This window comes from Lissotriton vulgaris, chromosome 7 (assembly GCF_964263255.1).
Source record: "Lissotriton vulgaris chromosome 7, aLisVul1.2, whole genome shotgun sequence".
Lineage (NCBI taxonomy): Eukaryota > Metazoa > Chordata > Amphibia > Caudata > Salamandridae > Lissotriton > Lissotriton vulgaris.
The window spans coordinates 1,571,443,800-1,571,460,044 of NC_141695.1; positions in this window are offsets into that span (position 1 = coordinate 1,571,443,800).

Genomic DNA, 16,245 nt, shown 5'->3' on the forward strand with positions numbered 1-16,245 from the left:
TAGGACTTGGCTTCGAAAGAGCCCTTTTTGTGAAATGGTGTAAATCCATTCAGATGTTCCTAAGAAAGTCAAAAAAGAAAAAATATTGATATATGAGCACCGAGGAGTCGCGACCACAAGCTCAATTCTGATTGTTTGCCAGCACTCCAAACCAGGAAGCGTTGTCAGCCATCTTGTGACTCGGTAGAACTGAGTCACAAGAAAACAGTGAAACAGAGGTTAAAAAAGAAGAAAAGGGGTCTGGGTAGAAACACCCTGACCCCCTAGGCCTGCTCAGGGGGTCCCACAAGGACCCCCAGGGCCCAAAAAAGCATTTTAAAAATCTGCAGAAGTCGCAAATCCCGACGAAAATAAAACAAATTAAGCGCAGACTCCAGAGGGTGGACCAGATCCCGGGAGCAATGCCAAAATGAAAAAGCCCAGGGACCGCCACCCCCCCCCGGTGCTATGCTAATTATGTGCGGAGGGCACGTGCCCCCCGCAGCCCCCAGGACCGCCGCCTTCCTGGGGCTTTTTTTAATTGTATGCAGGGGCATGTGGCACCCCGCAGCCCCAGGGGCTGCCACCTCCCTGCGGTTCTATTTTTTTTTTAAATAAGAAGTGAGGGTGGGCAAGAACCCTCCCCACACGCCCTGGGGACCACCACCTCCCCGGTGCACTCTTTATTCAATTTTGGGGGTTCGTTATGGACCCTGGGACCCCCACCTGCCCGGGGGTTTCAAAATGAAATGAGGGGGGGGGGCGCGGCCCCCCTCCAGGAGCATTTGATGGCCCTGGGGACTGCCACCCCCCAGCGCCAGCTCCTGCAATGTCCTGGGGTGCCCACCCCCAGGACATTACTCTTTACTATGGCAGGGTCGGAGCACGGTCCCAACCTATCATAGCAAACTCTGCTTTGGTTTTTCGAGGCGAGATCAGGAAATCTGCTATTGCTTCGAAAATCCAAAGCATATTGCTTTTGATCGAAGTGAATTGCATGTCAGCAGCTCCCCTTGCTCAAAGGCAAAGCCGGCTCCCGCAGGAGTCAGGGAGCTGGCGGGACTGTGGGGGCATTGGGGCTCCCCCCACGGTCCCCAACGAAAAGGGCCGGCCCCAGGGGATTGGGTCCCCGGGGCTAGGAGTGGCCCGGGAGAGGGGTCAAGTGCCCCCCACGCTAATTAAAATTTTAAAAAGGGCAGGCCCGGGGGATGGGGTCCCAAGGGCCAATAGAGGCCCATGGAGGGGGGCCATGCAGCCCCCTTCCTGTTTCTTTTTTCTTTCTGTACCTCACTTGCTCCTTTCTACCCTTCTCTTGCCTCTTTCTGCACCCCTGTTGCTTCATTCTGCACTTTCCATGTTTCTTTCTTCACCTGTCTTGCTTCTTTCTGCATCTCTGTTGTCTCTTTATGTACCTAATTTGCTTCTTTCTGCTCTTTTCTAGCCTTTTTCTGCACCTCTCTTCCCTCTTTCTGCACGTCTATTGTCTCTTTCTGCACCTCATTTGCTTCTTTCTGCACCCCTGTTGTCTTTCTGTACATTTCCTGTCTATTTTTGCATCTCACTTGCCACTTTTTGTACTTTTCTTGCTACTTTCTGCACCTCACTTGCTCTTTTCTACACTTCTCTTGCCTGTTTCCGCACCCCTGTTGCTTCATTGTGAACTTTCCATGCTTCTGTGTGCACCTGTGTTGCTTCTTTCTGCACCACTGTTGTCTCTTTATGTAGCTCTTTTGCCTCTTTCTGTACTTTTCTTACCTTTTCTGCAAGTCTGTTGCCTCTTTCTGCACGTCTGTTGCCTCTTTCTGCACCTCATTTGCTTCTTTCTGCTCCCCTGTTGTCTTTTTCTGCACTTGTCTTCCCTCTTTCTGTACCTTTCCTGCCTGTTTTTGCATCTCACTTGCCACTTTCTGCATTTTTTTGCTTCTTTCTACACCTATGTTGCTTCTTTCAGCAATTCTCTTGCCTCTTTATGCACTTTTCTTGCCTTTCTCTGCACCTCTCTTCCCTCATTCTGCACGTCTGTTGCCTCTTTCTGTACCTCAATTGCTTCTTTATGCGCCTCTGTTGTCCATTTCTGCACTCGTCTTCCCTCTTTCTGTACCTTTCCTTCCTGTTTTTGCATCTCACTTGCCTCTTTCCACACTTTTCTTACTTCTTTCTACACCTCTGTTGCTTCTTTCAGCAATTCTATTGCCTCTTTCTGCACTTCTCTTGCTTGTTTCTACACTTCTCTTGCCTCTTTCTGTACCTGTATTGCTTCATTCTGCACTTTCCATGCTTCTTTCTGCATCTGTCTTGCTTCTTTCTGCACCCCTGTTGTCTCTTTATGTACCTCTTTTGACTCATGTTTTTGCACCTATCTTGCCTTTTTCTGTACCTCTCTTTGCTGTTTCTGCACGTCTGTTGCCTCTTTCTGTACCTCAATTGCTTCTTTCTGCGCCTCTGTTGTCAATTTCTGCACTCGTCTTCCCTCTTTCTGTACCTTTCCTTCCTGATTTTGCATCTCACTTGCCTCTTTCCACACTTTTCTTACTTCTTTCTACATCTCTGTGGCTTCTTTCCGAATTCTCTTGCCTCTTTCTGCACTTCTCTTGCTTGTTTCTACACTTCTCTTGCCTCTTTCTGTACCCGTGTTGCTTCATTCTTTACTTTCCATGCTTCTTTCTGCACCTGTCTTGCTTCTTTCTACACCCCTGTTGTCTCTTTATGTACCTCTTTTGACTCACTTTTTTGCACCTATCTTGCCTTTTTCTGCACCTCTCTTTGCTGTTTCTGCAAGTCTGTTGCCTCTTTCTGTACCTCATTTGCTTCTTGCTGCACCCCTGTTGTCTCTTTCTGCACTCGCCTTCCCTCTTTCTGTATCTTTCCAGACTGTTTTTGCATCTCACTTGCCTCATTCTGCACTTTTCTTGCTTCTTTCTTCACCTCTGTTGCTTCCTTCAGCAATTCTCTTTCCTCTGTGCACATCTCTTGCCTGTTTCTGCACCTCTCTTGCCTCTTTTTGCACCCCTGTTGCTTCATTCAGCACTTTCCATTCTTCTTTCTGCACCTGTCTTGCTTCTTTCTGCATGCCTGTTGTCTCTTTATGTACCTCACTTGCTTCTTTCTGCACTTCACTTGCATTTTTCTGCATTTATCTTGCCTCTTTCTGTAGCTCTGTTGCTTCTTTCTGCACTTCTCTTGCCTCCTTCTGCATCTCTTAGTTAGAGGTAGTTTTAATCACCCTGCCCTATTATCTACTCAGGCCATACAGGGGAGGTCATGCCAATAACAGGGGTACCCCAACCTTTAGTGTACCTTAGTGTATGTAGGTGTTTTCACTGTACTCTAAGTGTCTTTCAGTATAGCACTGGCTCCAGGCCTGGTTAGTCAGAGTCAGTTACCACTAGTACCCGTCAGCAAAAGGTTGGGGCACAGGAGGACTTTGCAACAAGGCCTCTTTCTGCTCCTCTGTTGGTTCTTTGTGCACATCTCTTGCTTCTTTCTGCACTTTTCTTTGTCTTTCTGGACTTCTGTTACCTCGTTCTGCATTTCTCTTGCTTCTTTCTGCACCTTTCTTCCTCTTTCTGCACATGTCCTACCTCTGTAGGCATAGCTAAAAATTAGCATTTAAAAAAAACTTTGAAGTTCACTGAAAACATCACAGGTTTCGGGGACATTATAGTTAGAAATTAGCATTTAATAAATCTTTGAAATTCACTGAAAAAAACACAGGTTTCAAGGGACGTTATAGTTAGTTGGACATTTCAGTTGTACAAAGCCAGAGAAATTCTGCCGTTATAGTTAATTCAGCTAACTATAATTCGCGCCCACGCAATGCACTGCTGATGACGTCACATATGACATGGTCAGTGACATCACTGGTGACATCACTGATTACATCTCAATGACATCACTGATGACATCATCCATGTGATAATCTGATGCTCCTCCTTATACCCTAATATATCCTCTGATACCCACTCTAAAATACAGACTACAATTTTTGAAACCATAGGCACACCAATACTAGTTCGTACATACCCACTCATTAATTCCTAGGTTACACACACATTCACTCATTCACCCATACAGTCACCTATACATGCAGTCAACCATCAATACAGCACTATCATATGCACTCACATATCTATACAGACACTCCCACACTACCACTCATCCATAGAGTTACTCACACACCTAGTTAGTAATGCAAGGAATCAATCACACACCCATTTACTCACCTACACAGTTATACACACATCACCCCACTTATTCAAACATATACTAACACAAACTTACACTCTTATACAAAACTTATACAAGCACACATTCATCCATACAGCCACTCTTACAATCAGTCACTCTCACATATATTCATTTATATACTCCGGTCCAGGAAAGACATGGCTTGGCAGTTCGGGCTGGACTGTTCCCATGAGGCACAGGGTCAAGGCTGATTTGCATATGGCCATGTCTGAACTGGGGTGGTGTGGAGTGCAAAAAAACGATGGATTTAGGCCCTGATCTCTGTACTGGGGAGAATGTATGACATTGTTCTGCATTCTGTCCATCAACTGTTGTTTTGCATTGATGACGTCACATATGACATGATCAGTGACATCACTGATGACATCACTGATGACATCTCAATGACATCACTGATGACATCATCCATGTGATAATCTGAGGCACCTCCTTATACCCTAATATATCCTTTGATACACCCACTCTAAAATACAGACTACAATTTTCGAAACCATAGACACACCAATACTAGTTCGTACATACCCACTCACTAATTCCTAGGTCTACACACACATTCACTCATTCACCCATACAGTCACCTATACATGCAGTCAACCATCAATACGGCACTATAATATGACCTCACATATCTATACAGACACTCCCACACTACCACTCATCCATAGAGTTACTCACACACCTAGTCAGTAATGCAAAGAATCAATCACACTCCAATGTACTCACCTATACAGTTATACACACATCACCCCACTTATTCAAACATATACTAACACATACTTACACTCTTATACAGAAATAGTACAAGCACACATTCATCCATACAGCCACTCTTACAATCAGTCACTCGCACATATATTCATTTATATACTCCAACAATCACATATACTGTTGTTCACATATGCAGTTAATCACACATGCACCACTGAGACATCCATTCACTCACCAACACACCCATACACACACTCACCCACCCATACAGCCCTTCACAGATTCTCTCTTGAACCCATACACCCAGTGAATCACCCACTCACACATCTATGCACAGTGTTACACCCCCACCCACCCATACAGACAACTAGGCACCAATACAGATACTCATACAATCAATCAATAACCCATATAGACCCTTATTTTGCTACTCTCAATCCCATGCAACTGCTTACACACCAACTGACAAACTAAACTGTGTGAATGTCTGTATCAGTCACTAACCTACGCATTCAGTAAGACACATTTAATCACTCACTTACACAGTCCGTCACACACCTACTAAATCATCCATTCAGACACTTATACACCCACTCATTCTTCAATACACCTTGGCCTATATATATATATATATATATATATATATATATATATATATATATATATATATATATATATATATATATATATATATATATATATATTCAATGAAAAAACCATTGGTTTTAGGCCATATATAGTTAGGGATTTGCATTTACAAAACCTTATTTTACTCGCATAAAACCATTGAAATTCCATATATAGTTATAAGCGCTAACTATATATCGCGCACCCGCAATCCACTGCTGATGATGTCACATATTACATCATTCATGACATGGTTAGTGACATCACTGATGACATCACTGATGACATCTCAAATGACATCACTGATGACATCACTGATGACAACATCCAGTGACTGTATGTTTCTGTAAAGTTAAAATATCTCTTACATATTGAAGAATGAGTGGATATATAAGGTCTGGATGAAGGATTTAGTAGGTGCATGACTGACTGTATGAGTGAGTGATTAAATGTGTCTCACTGAGTGCATGGGTTAGTGACTAAACTGTCTTAATTTGTGCATCATTATGTCTGTTGTTCTGTAAACTGTTGCATGTGTTGATAAGTAGCTATATGAGTAACTATATGGGTTATTGATTGGTTGCCCAAGTATTTGTATGGGATACTGAGTGTGTGTGTGGGTGGCTGGGAGGTGTGTGACTCTGTGCATAGATGTGTGAGCAGTTGATTCACTAGATGTATGGTTTCAAAAGTGCATGTGGAAACAGCTGTATGGGCGGTTGACTGTGTGCATGAGTGTATTGGTGAGTGAATGGATATCTCAGTGCTACATGTCAAAGTAAGTACATATGTAAAACACAGTACATGTGAGAGTTGACATATATAAATAACTGTGCATAAGAGCCAGTGAATGTGTGAGTGGCTGTATGGATCATTGTGAACTTGTATCAGGGATTGTATAATAGAGTAAATATGTGTTAGTATATGTTTGAATAAGTAAAGTTTGTATAACTGTATAGTTGAGGAAATGGAGGTGTGATTGATTCTTTGCATGACTGACTAGGTGTGTGAGTAACTCCATGGATGAGTGACAGTCTGTGAGTGTCTGTTTACACTGATTGTATCTAAGGTTATATTAGAGTCTGAAGAGGTTCATCGTATTATCACATGAATGATATCATCAGTGATGTTATCAGTCATGTCAAATGAGATGTTTTCAGTGATGTCATCAGTGATGTCATTTGAGATGTCATCAGTGATGTCATCAGTGATGTCACTAACCATGTCATGAATGATGTAATATGTGACATCATCAGCAGTGGATTGCGGGTGCGCGATATATAGTTAGCGCTTATAACTATATATGGAATTTCAATGGTTTTATGCGAGTAAAATAAGGTTTTGTAAATGCAAATCCCTAACTATATATGGCCTAAAACCAATGGTTTTTTCATTGAATTTTCAAGGTTTTGTAAATGCAAATTCCTAACTATATATCCACTATAACCTATGGTTTTTTCTGTGAATTTCATTGGTTTTTTAATAGCAAATATGAAAAGCTTTAAAATGTCAAGTACGTGATAGATAAAAACATTTTCGTATTTATGCACGCTGATGTGCTTTGAACGCTGCACCCCCCCCCCTCCCCTCTTTTGTCTTAGTAGTACTCTCTCTTTGCAGATACTGAAGGGTAGTTAACGCAGGCCTTTACCCCCGTTGTAATCCGTCGTGCCTGCTTGTCTCTCCATTTGATTGATTGTTGTCCAAGCATTTACTGTTTTAGAATTGGTTCTCTTTGGATCATTCTCTATTTACAAACAAGCACAAAGTCGCAATACTCTGTTTAGTCTTTGCAGATAGTGAAAAATCGTGTAAAAAAATAAAAGTAATCGAGCAAAATCAGTAGGCCACTAATTGGATCTCTTTTTGACCTCGCTAAAATAGAAATATTAGGAACAACCCTTCATGAGAAATACGAAAATAGTGAGATGAACTGAGCTCCACACCATGAGGGCTGCAAGACAGCTCGGCTCCATCACCCATCCCGCACAAAATAACGACAAACCCTGTGCAAATATTAAAAATATAGACAACACACCAGCAAAGAAACAGGGTAAAACATTTTATTAAAAAACTATTTACATAACGTTGGTTTATAAGATGATGTCAGTAGTGGACCGATGTGTGAATAGGTCGAAAGCAGCACAAGGCTCCAAGATCCGGATGGCAACCTCCTGGATGTTGGGTGCCATAGTTCAGAGTTCTGAGTTTGAGCCTTTTTCAATGCCTGTGCTTTGTTGAATCAAAATGGCGGCTTGACACAAAGCTGACTCAAGCGTTGCTACTGATGCTATGCAGACCAAAACTGGTTTTCAGTTTGTACATTTTTCTAGATTTTTCAATCCAAGTTTGGTTGACTTTGTAGAACGATGGCTTCAAATTTTCAACATACGGTGTGGTGGCGCTGACTGGGAGGGGGCGCTTCGCTCCTGCCCCCTCCCCAAGTAAGATTTTCATACGTGAAAGTACGTTAATGGTTTTGGTCCCTGAGTTGCTTCGATGTCACTGCCATTCTCAAATGGCATAAGTTCTGGATGTTGGGTGCCATAGTTAAGAGTTCTGAGCAGTGCTTGTAACACTGTCTGAAGCTTATTTCCACCTACTGCAGCTTCACTATTCTCAAAGTAAGTGAGTGTCGTTTGTGGACCTGACTGCATTAGAAAACAATGTGATATGTTACCTTCCTAAACAGCTTGACGGAGGCCCCTGAGGGGCGGTGTGATGGCCATGGACTCGGAGAAGACGCTTGGCTCCGACACCCTCCCCAAGTCTTATAGCACTGGTGTAGCCTGAGATCGCCCCCGACATAGGCGGCCGGCTCCCGGGGTCCGGCAGAACTTTTTGCCTTTTGATGACTCTTCAATTCTGAACCTTGTCCCACAATCCGTTTGACCTGAAGACACGCTGTAGTGGGGCGCCCCTTTACCGTTTCAGTTGCCATTCCGCCCGCTTTTGCTACACTGTGCCTCTTCCGCCATTCAGCTGTTTACCGCCCGCTCTTGCGACTACAGCGTCTCGCTCATCATGTAGTTGAGTTGCTCCCGCTCTTGCGGTGCAGCGATAGGCGGCTGCCACAGGACTCTCAAAATGGCGGCCGGCTCTTCGGTTTTGGGCCTGGTCCACTAAAATGGCCCTGGGACACCTTTGAACTCGGACGCTTCCCTGATAGGGCTTGGGTCCCATTCTCGAAAAGCGTCCCCTCAGCCGTGAAGATTCTACAAAAGTCTTGGGGGCCTCCGACTCCCGCAGGCTTCTGGTGGGGAGCGGCTGCCATGATTGCTCGTGGAATGGCCACGACGGAGCTACGAGATGGTAGTGGTCTCATGCTGACGCCAGCTTTAGTCTGAAACATCCAGAAACACTGTAGACTACCAATTCGATCAGTTCCGGTAGCGCCCCAACATGACCCGGAAGAGAAGAACTTGCCCTCCCCTCTTTGACTGATGGTTCTTGTTGCCTGTCCCCTCTGTTGTCATTTAACAGAACTTTTTGGACTGCTGAAAGGGGTTGTGTTCCGAACGCTGGTTGGTGGAGACATTTTGACTATATTCTTGACCTACGTTGTCGCGTAATGCGTTATATGACACGCCGCGTTAGCGCACCCGGAAGTGATCCGAGGCGCGGCGCGCGGCGCGCAGCGCGTAACGTAAGCATAACAGGTCATGTGACTTGTTAATAAAACTTTTCATTGGTTCATTTTACTTTTGTTAATTTAATGATGAAAAGCTTGATCATATGACCTAAAAATTACGCTTTTTATTGTTTTCGAACAATATTTTTTTTTCAAACATATGTTATAATATTCCAGGCTAATGTACTTTCCCGGAAAATTTACAACTGTCTTGCAAGTAAAATATATTTCTTTTTCGAGAAAAAGGGCGTTTCTTCCTTCCATGACGGAGCCGTTGAGTAAAAGAGATTCAGCCTGCTGTCTTAGTCGCCGATACGCCTGATTATCAGATTCTTATCGATCACTTTATGTTGCAGACATGAAAAACACAACTGCCCTTGACCATTTATCTTTACTGCGTTCCTACATATTATACCTTTTATCCGTCATGTAATTGGACTGCTTTATTTCACTTGCCTTTTACTGATTCGAAAACAGTGACTAAAAGTAAAAACTTTACCAATGTAAATACTACTACCGTGTTTTGTTTTAAAAACCTTTATTGTGAAAATGTCAGTATACAAATACGGGCCTATAACCACGTGGGCCGGCCACGGAGCAAACTGAAATCGTATATGATGAGGAGACATTTACACTGTAGAAGAACGTAACGAGCAGGCCATTAGGTTGCAAGAACAAAGGTGTCTAACAGTTGCGGAATCGGTGGACGTACATTTTGTAATTAAAATACGACAGGGCCACTTACAATAACATTTTCTAGATATACATTTGCGGGCAAGGAGTTACGAGTCCCATTTATACCGGCGCCATTTTGGGCGAGGCCGGGCAGGTCCAAGATATAGTCAAAATGTCTCCACCAACCATCGGCCAGACCAGAACCCCTTTCGGCCCTTTATGCTACAAGATGGTGTCTTCCATTCAAAAAATATTGTTGGCAGCATTTTGAAAGGAAACCGAAACAGCCGTTCTCCTAGTGAGTTTCACATTGTTACATTTAGGAAGAATGTTGAAGAGTAGTATGTGGAAAATCTGAAGCCATTTTTCTACAAACTCTCAATCAGACTTGGATGGAAAAAAAAAACCTGAAGAATGTACAAACTGAAAACCAATTTTTGTCTGTATAGCATCAACAGTAACGCTTGAGTCAGCTTTGTGTCAAGCCGCCATTTTCATTCAATCAATAGCGTCCCCCTGCACACATTCAGGGACCTGGTCGTGTCTTCAGATGAAACGGATTGTAGGAAAAGAAGCAGAAAGGAAAAGGAAAAAAGTTCCGCCGGACCTCGGGAGCCGGCCGCCTATGTCATGTGCGACCTTTGGCCACACCAGGGCAATAGTGAAGCTGCAGCAGGTGCAAATAAGCTTCAGACAGTCTTACAAGCACTGCTCAGAACTCTCAACTGAGGCACTCAACATCCAGGACTTGCCATTCGGATCTTGGCGCCTTGTGCTGGTTCCGACCTATTCACACATCGGTCCACTACTGACATCACCTCATAAGCCAACGGGGCACCCCACGCCGACTTTCGGCGCAGCATTGTAGGATGGCCACACCAGTGCGGCAACTTGCTGGACACAACATCGGGGCCATCCAGATCTCGGCGCGTTCGACTCACTGTACCGCAAGAGTGACCGCAACTCAGCTGGACACGCCATCTTTCGGCGCAGCATTGTAGGATGGCCACACCAGTGCGGCAATTTGCTGGACACCACCTCGGTGCCATCCGGATCTCGGCGCGTTCGAGTCACTGTACCGCAACAGTGACCGCAACTCAGCTGGACACGCCGTCTTTCGGCGCAGCATTGTAGGATGGCCACACCAGTGCGGCAATTTGCTGGACACCACCTCGGTGCCATCCGGATCTCGGCGCGTTCGAGTCACTGTACCGCAACAGTGACCGCAACTCAGCTGGACACGCCGTCTTTCGGCGCAGCATTGTAGGATGGCCACACCAGTGCAGCAATTTGCTGGACACCACCTCGGTGCCATCCGGATCTCGGCGCGTTGTGCTGCCTTCGGCCTATTCGCACATCGGTCCGCTACTGACGCCGCCTCACGTGCCAACGGATTTTCTACGCTTTTTGTAGCCCTATGCCGCATAACAGGTCATGTGACTTGTTTATAAAACTTTTCATTGGTTCATTTTACTTTTGGTTTCCTAAAGATGGAAGTCTTGGTCATATGACCTAAAAATAACACTTTTCATTGGTTTAGAACATTTTTTTTTCCCAAACGATGAAAGCCCCACCTTGTTTCTGGATCATTCAGACTGAAGCTGGCGTCAGCATGAGAGCACCACCATCTCGTGGCTCCGTCGTGGTCATTCCGCGAGCAATCATGGCAGCCGCTCCCCACCGGAAGCCTGCGGGAGTCGGGGGCCCCCAAGACTTTTGTAGAATCTTCACGGCTGAGGGGACGCTTTTCGAGAATGGAGCCCAAGCCCTAACAGGCAAGCGTCCGAGTTCCAAGGTGTCCCAGGGCCATTTCAGTGGACCAGGCCCAAAACCGAGGAGCCGTCCGCCATTTTAAGAGCCATGTGGCAGCCGCCTATCGCTGCACTGCAAGAGTGGGAGCAACTCAACAACATGGTGAGCGAGACGCTGTAGCCGCAAGAGCGGGCGCAACTCAGCTAGATGGCCGCCACCTGGGGAGGCCCGTTCACGCCGCCTCCCCCACGCCCCCCCCCCCCGGGCCGCCGCACGCCAATTTTCGGAGCAGCATTGTAGGATACCAAAACCAGTGCGGCAGTTTACTGGACATCACCTGGGTGCCTGTCGTACATGTTGTGTCAGCCATGGGACACTGGACACAGTCCCATCAACATCTCAACGCGTTCTGCTGCCTTGGGACTATTCGCACAACAGACCGCTACTGACGAGGCCTCCCCCCGCACCACCCGGGACGCCCCACGCTGTTTTTCTGTGCTGCATTGTAGGATCCCAAAACCAGTGCGGCACCCAGGCGACATCACCTGGGTGCCGTCCAGAACTCTGCACGTTGTGCTGCCTTGGGACTATTCGCACAAAAGACAGCTTCTAACCATTGTTGCTTTTTGAGTTGAAAAATGTTTAAATGTTTTTAGTTTTTGTTCCGTTCATTATAGTTAAAAGTTAATAAAGTTTTATAATCTTACTTTGTTGGAGTGTTATCTATTTTTTTTAAAACGGGTGAATAGGGCCTTGAATCGGGTTATTGTCATGTGTGGGCTTTGGAAGTGTGCTGCTGCAGGATCGGACATTTCAAACTCAAATGCACGTTCTTTTTCTTACCTTTCCGAAGCATGGAGCGCAATAGCAGGCAGAGAAAGGGTGATGCACGTGTTGAACACTACCTGACCTGGCAAGTTGCTGGCAGTGCCCCCCCGCCCGCTCCTGAAAGAGGGCACACACACACCGCCGCCCCGAGTACTTCACAAATCTTTAAAAGACCATGCGCTTGTTCATGAGGCTTAAATGGTTTATCACCTCTTCTAGAACCCCTGCATCGACCCTCTGACGTTTCCTGGAAAAATTACCATGTAACACAATACCAAGCCCTGTCAGCTGAAACCCCCAAGGAATCGTGGGGCATATTATCAAGGGGGTTTATCTCCGCTTTTTTGGCTTTAAAAGCCATGAAAGCGGAGATAAAATTATCTCCCTATTACCAAGCTGTCGCTAACACCAGTTAGTGACAGCTAAAAGGAGATAGCGACCATCTTGGGCCCCGCTTTGCATGTCAGTGATACTTATCACTAATAACATGCAAAGTGGCGTGCCAAGATGTTAGCGACTGGAAACAGTCCCTAACATCGCTTTCTCCTATTACCAACTTTTGGAGATATTCGCGCTAAGCGCGAATATCTCCAAAATCTAACACCTGCCCTGAGCAGTTCTTAGCCATGTTATCCAATGGGAGGTGGATAACATGGCTAAGAGCATTTGCTCGATAATACATGAATATCGCTGACTTTTCTGCGATAATAGCAAGGTTTATCTGCGATAAAAATCGCCGATGTGCGGCGATAATTTTTGTCTCTAAACAAGTTAGAGACAAAAATTATCGCTAGTTGTTCGTAATATGCCCCCGGGTTTTTGCTTGCAGAAATCGGGAGGCGGGAGACTAGCACTGAAATCAGTAGTCACACGCCTGAATCGGGAGGGTTGGCATGTCTGAATTCTCTACAGCTGGGGCCATAAACTACATCCGCAGGGGTAGGTGATAGCCTGGGACCAGCCTGGCATCTAAAATGGCTGCCGTGCACGACAAAATTGTGGCATTGGAAAAAAGGCAAGATGGCGCAGCCGCTGGAAGAGATGTATCAACATATATCAGCCTCCTCAGCCACCCTCAGGAAACATAGGAGATTAGGATACGTCTCCCGCACCCCCTTATACCTAGTAATTTAATTAACGAAGCACAAAATGGTGAATTCCCGTTTCGCTACCAGTTTGCGGCCCAGTTCGCGGCCCGTGAAGCGCTTCTACCGTGAAAAATCATTTTTTTTTTCTTTTCCCCACGGGACCCTTTAATAACCCCAACAACATTCCTAGGGGGTCAAGAGGGGGATACCTTGCCCCCTTTCATTAAATTCCCCCTTCGTTTTTCACCTCTTCTTCTCTCTCGATCCTACCGAGAGACAAGATGGCGGCCGCTCCGGACTGTCACTCAGCAAAAAAAAAAAAAGCTCACGCACAGCCGCTGGAAGAGATGTATCAACATATATCAGCCTCCTCAGCCACCCTCAGGAAACATAGGGGATTAGGATACGTCTCCCGCACCCCCTTATACCTAGTAATTTAATTAACGAAGCACAAAATGGCGAATTCCCGTTTCGCTACCAGTTTGCGGCCCAGTTCGCGGCCCGTGAAGCGCTTCTACCGTGAAAAATCATTTTTTTTTTCTTTTCCCCACGGGACCCTTTAATAACCCCAACAACATTCCTAGGGGGTCAAGAGGGGGATACCTTGCCCCCTTTCATTAAATTCCCCCTTCGTTTTTCACCTCTTCTTCTCTCTCGATCCTACCGAGAGACAAGATGGCGGCCGCTCCGGACTGTTTAGAATGTTGACAGACACCGGAGAGCCAATCAGCTTTCTGCGCGCAAAGTTCCGAAACGCGAAAAGTAAGCGGACCGGATCGCTGCCCGGAGCGCTGTTACAGATATATATCTTGATTTAAACGTTAATTTCTCAAAATCCACTGAAGCACATATATTGAGACCTAGCAAAGGCACATCGGGCTAACAGTCCCTACAATTTTGCCAAGTTTCGTGCAAATCCATTCAGCCGTTCGAGCTAAAAGTGAGTCCAACCGCCCTATGGAAAACTCAATGTAAAAAACGCGTTTTGGGACCCCCCTTTTTTCTCAGCGCCCCCTTGACGAAACCCCACCAAATTTTCAGGGGCTGCTCAGAAACAAAATGTGCCATTTTCCTGACAATTTCAGCCGATTCCGTCCACAAACGCCAAAGTTATTAGACATAGAATTTTCAAAAATCCCATAGGGAATTAATCCTAACTATATATACCTACTGGCGATAGCCAGTAGGTAATATATATATATATATATATATATATATATAACATATTTAAACTGTACAGAAACACACAGTCACTGGATGATGTCATCAGTGATGTTATTTGAAATGTCATCAGTGTCATTAGAGTTGTAAAATGAGAAAGGTGCTCCCTTGTGTTGGGAAAAAGCTATACCTCTCTGAAGAGCTCTAATTAGAGCGAAACACTGTGTCAGGGGCTGTTTTTACTAATTTCAGGTTGGCTTAGTTGGTATTTTACCAATTCAAAGCTGTAATACTGTGCCTGGAGTGGTAAATGGCTTTCATCATTTTACAACTCGGCATGGACAGCCCTGTGCTAGTCCTATGCTTAAAGACTTTGCTGTAGAAATGGCAGAATACTTCGTCCTTTTCTATCTCGGCATGGGTGGCACTGTGCTAATCCTATGCATAAATACTTTGATAGAAAAGCAGACATTTGAGGTGAGCAGATCTAGAGTGTCGCTGGTGTTGAGAGTGCTCTAACAGGAGCTGCTTTCCACCTAAACGTCTCTGCTTCTTTTTCTGCATAATTTATGTGTCACTCTATGCCTGAAACGGTATTGTTCTGAGATATGTGTGTGTGTGTGTGTGTGTGTGTGTGTGAACTTCAGATGTCGTGCAAACTGTGGGTTCCTCTCAATAAACCTTTGTTGGAAAACATGTTGTCACCCTTCGAGTTATAACAGTACTATGTCAAAGACTAGTAAGTAAATTAAATAAACCTAATGTTTGCATGCAGAGCTTTAACTGTTATTTATTTTGTTGCAACTCATGTGTCTGATACAGATGGATGCCTCATGTTGCGATAACCTTTGGGGATTGCTGGCATACGAGAGTTAATACTCTGAAACAACTAGCTTGCTGCTCCGAGCTCTTAAATATTTTAATTTGTACCATGTTACAGGCTCAGTGGCTCAGATTTGAAAACAGGCACTCTGCTCCAGTTTGAGGCAGTGCAAACCCTCACTGGATTTTTCTGGTTCAGACTGAGGCATCGTGCCTGCTTTGCAAAAATAACGTGCCCTCTCTAGTGCCTATACTTACACGTGAGCCAGCCCATCCAGTAGGGCGCATCGGTTCAAACCACCACTCCATGGGGCATATTATCAAGAAAGCTCGATACATTCTCGCCGCTTTTATCGACAGGAAATTGCCAATAAAGCGGCAATAATGGGCTTGATAATATGCTCTATGGAATTCTAATCGAAGCCCATGTTAGATGTTAAGTCATCTAACATGGGCTTCGATTGGAATTCCATAGAGCATATTATCAAGCCCATTATCGCCGCTTTATCGGCAGTTTCCTGGCGATAAAAGCGGCGATAATGTATTGAGCTTTCTTGATAATATGCCCCCATGTTTCTCCACGGGCACCCTAACCTGAAGGAGTCTTAAGAACCCCAGAAAGCTGTGATGATTTGGTGGCTGTAACCACGCCTTAATGGTGTTATTAGGCACATACAGTGCAGGGGGCAGTGTTTGCAAACAAATACACATACAACATGGCTCTTG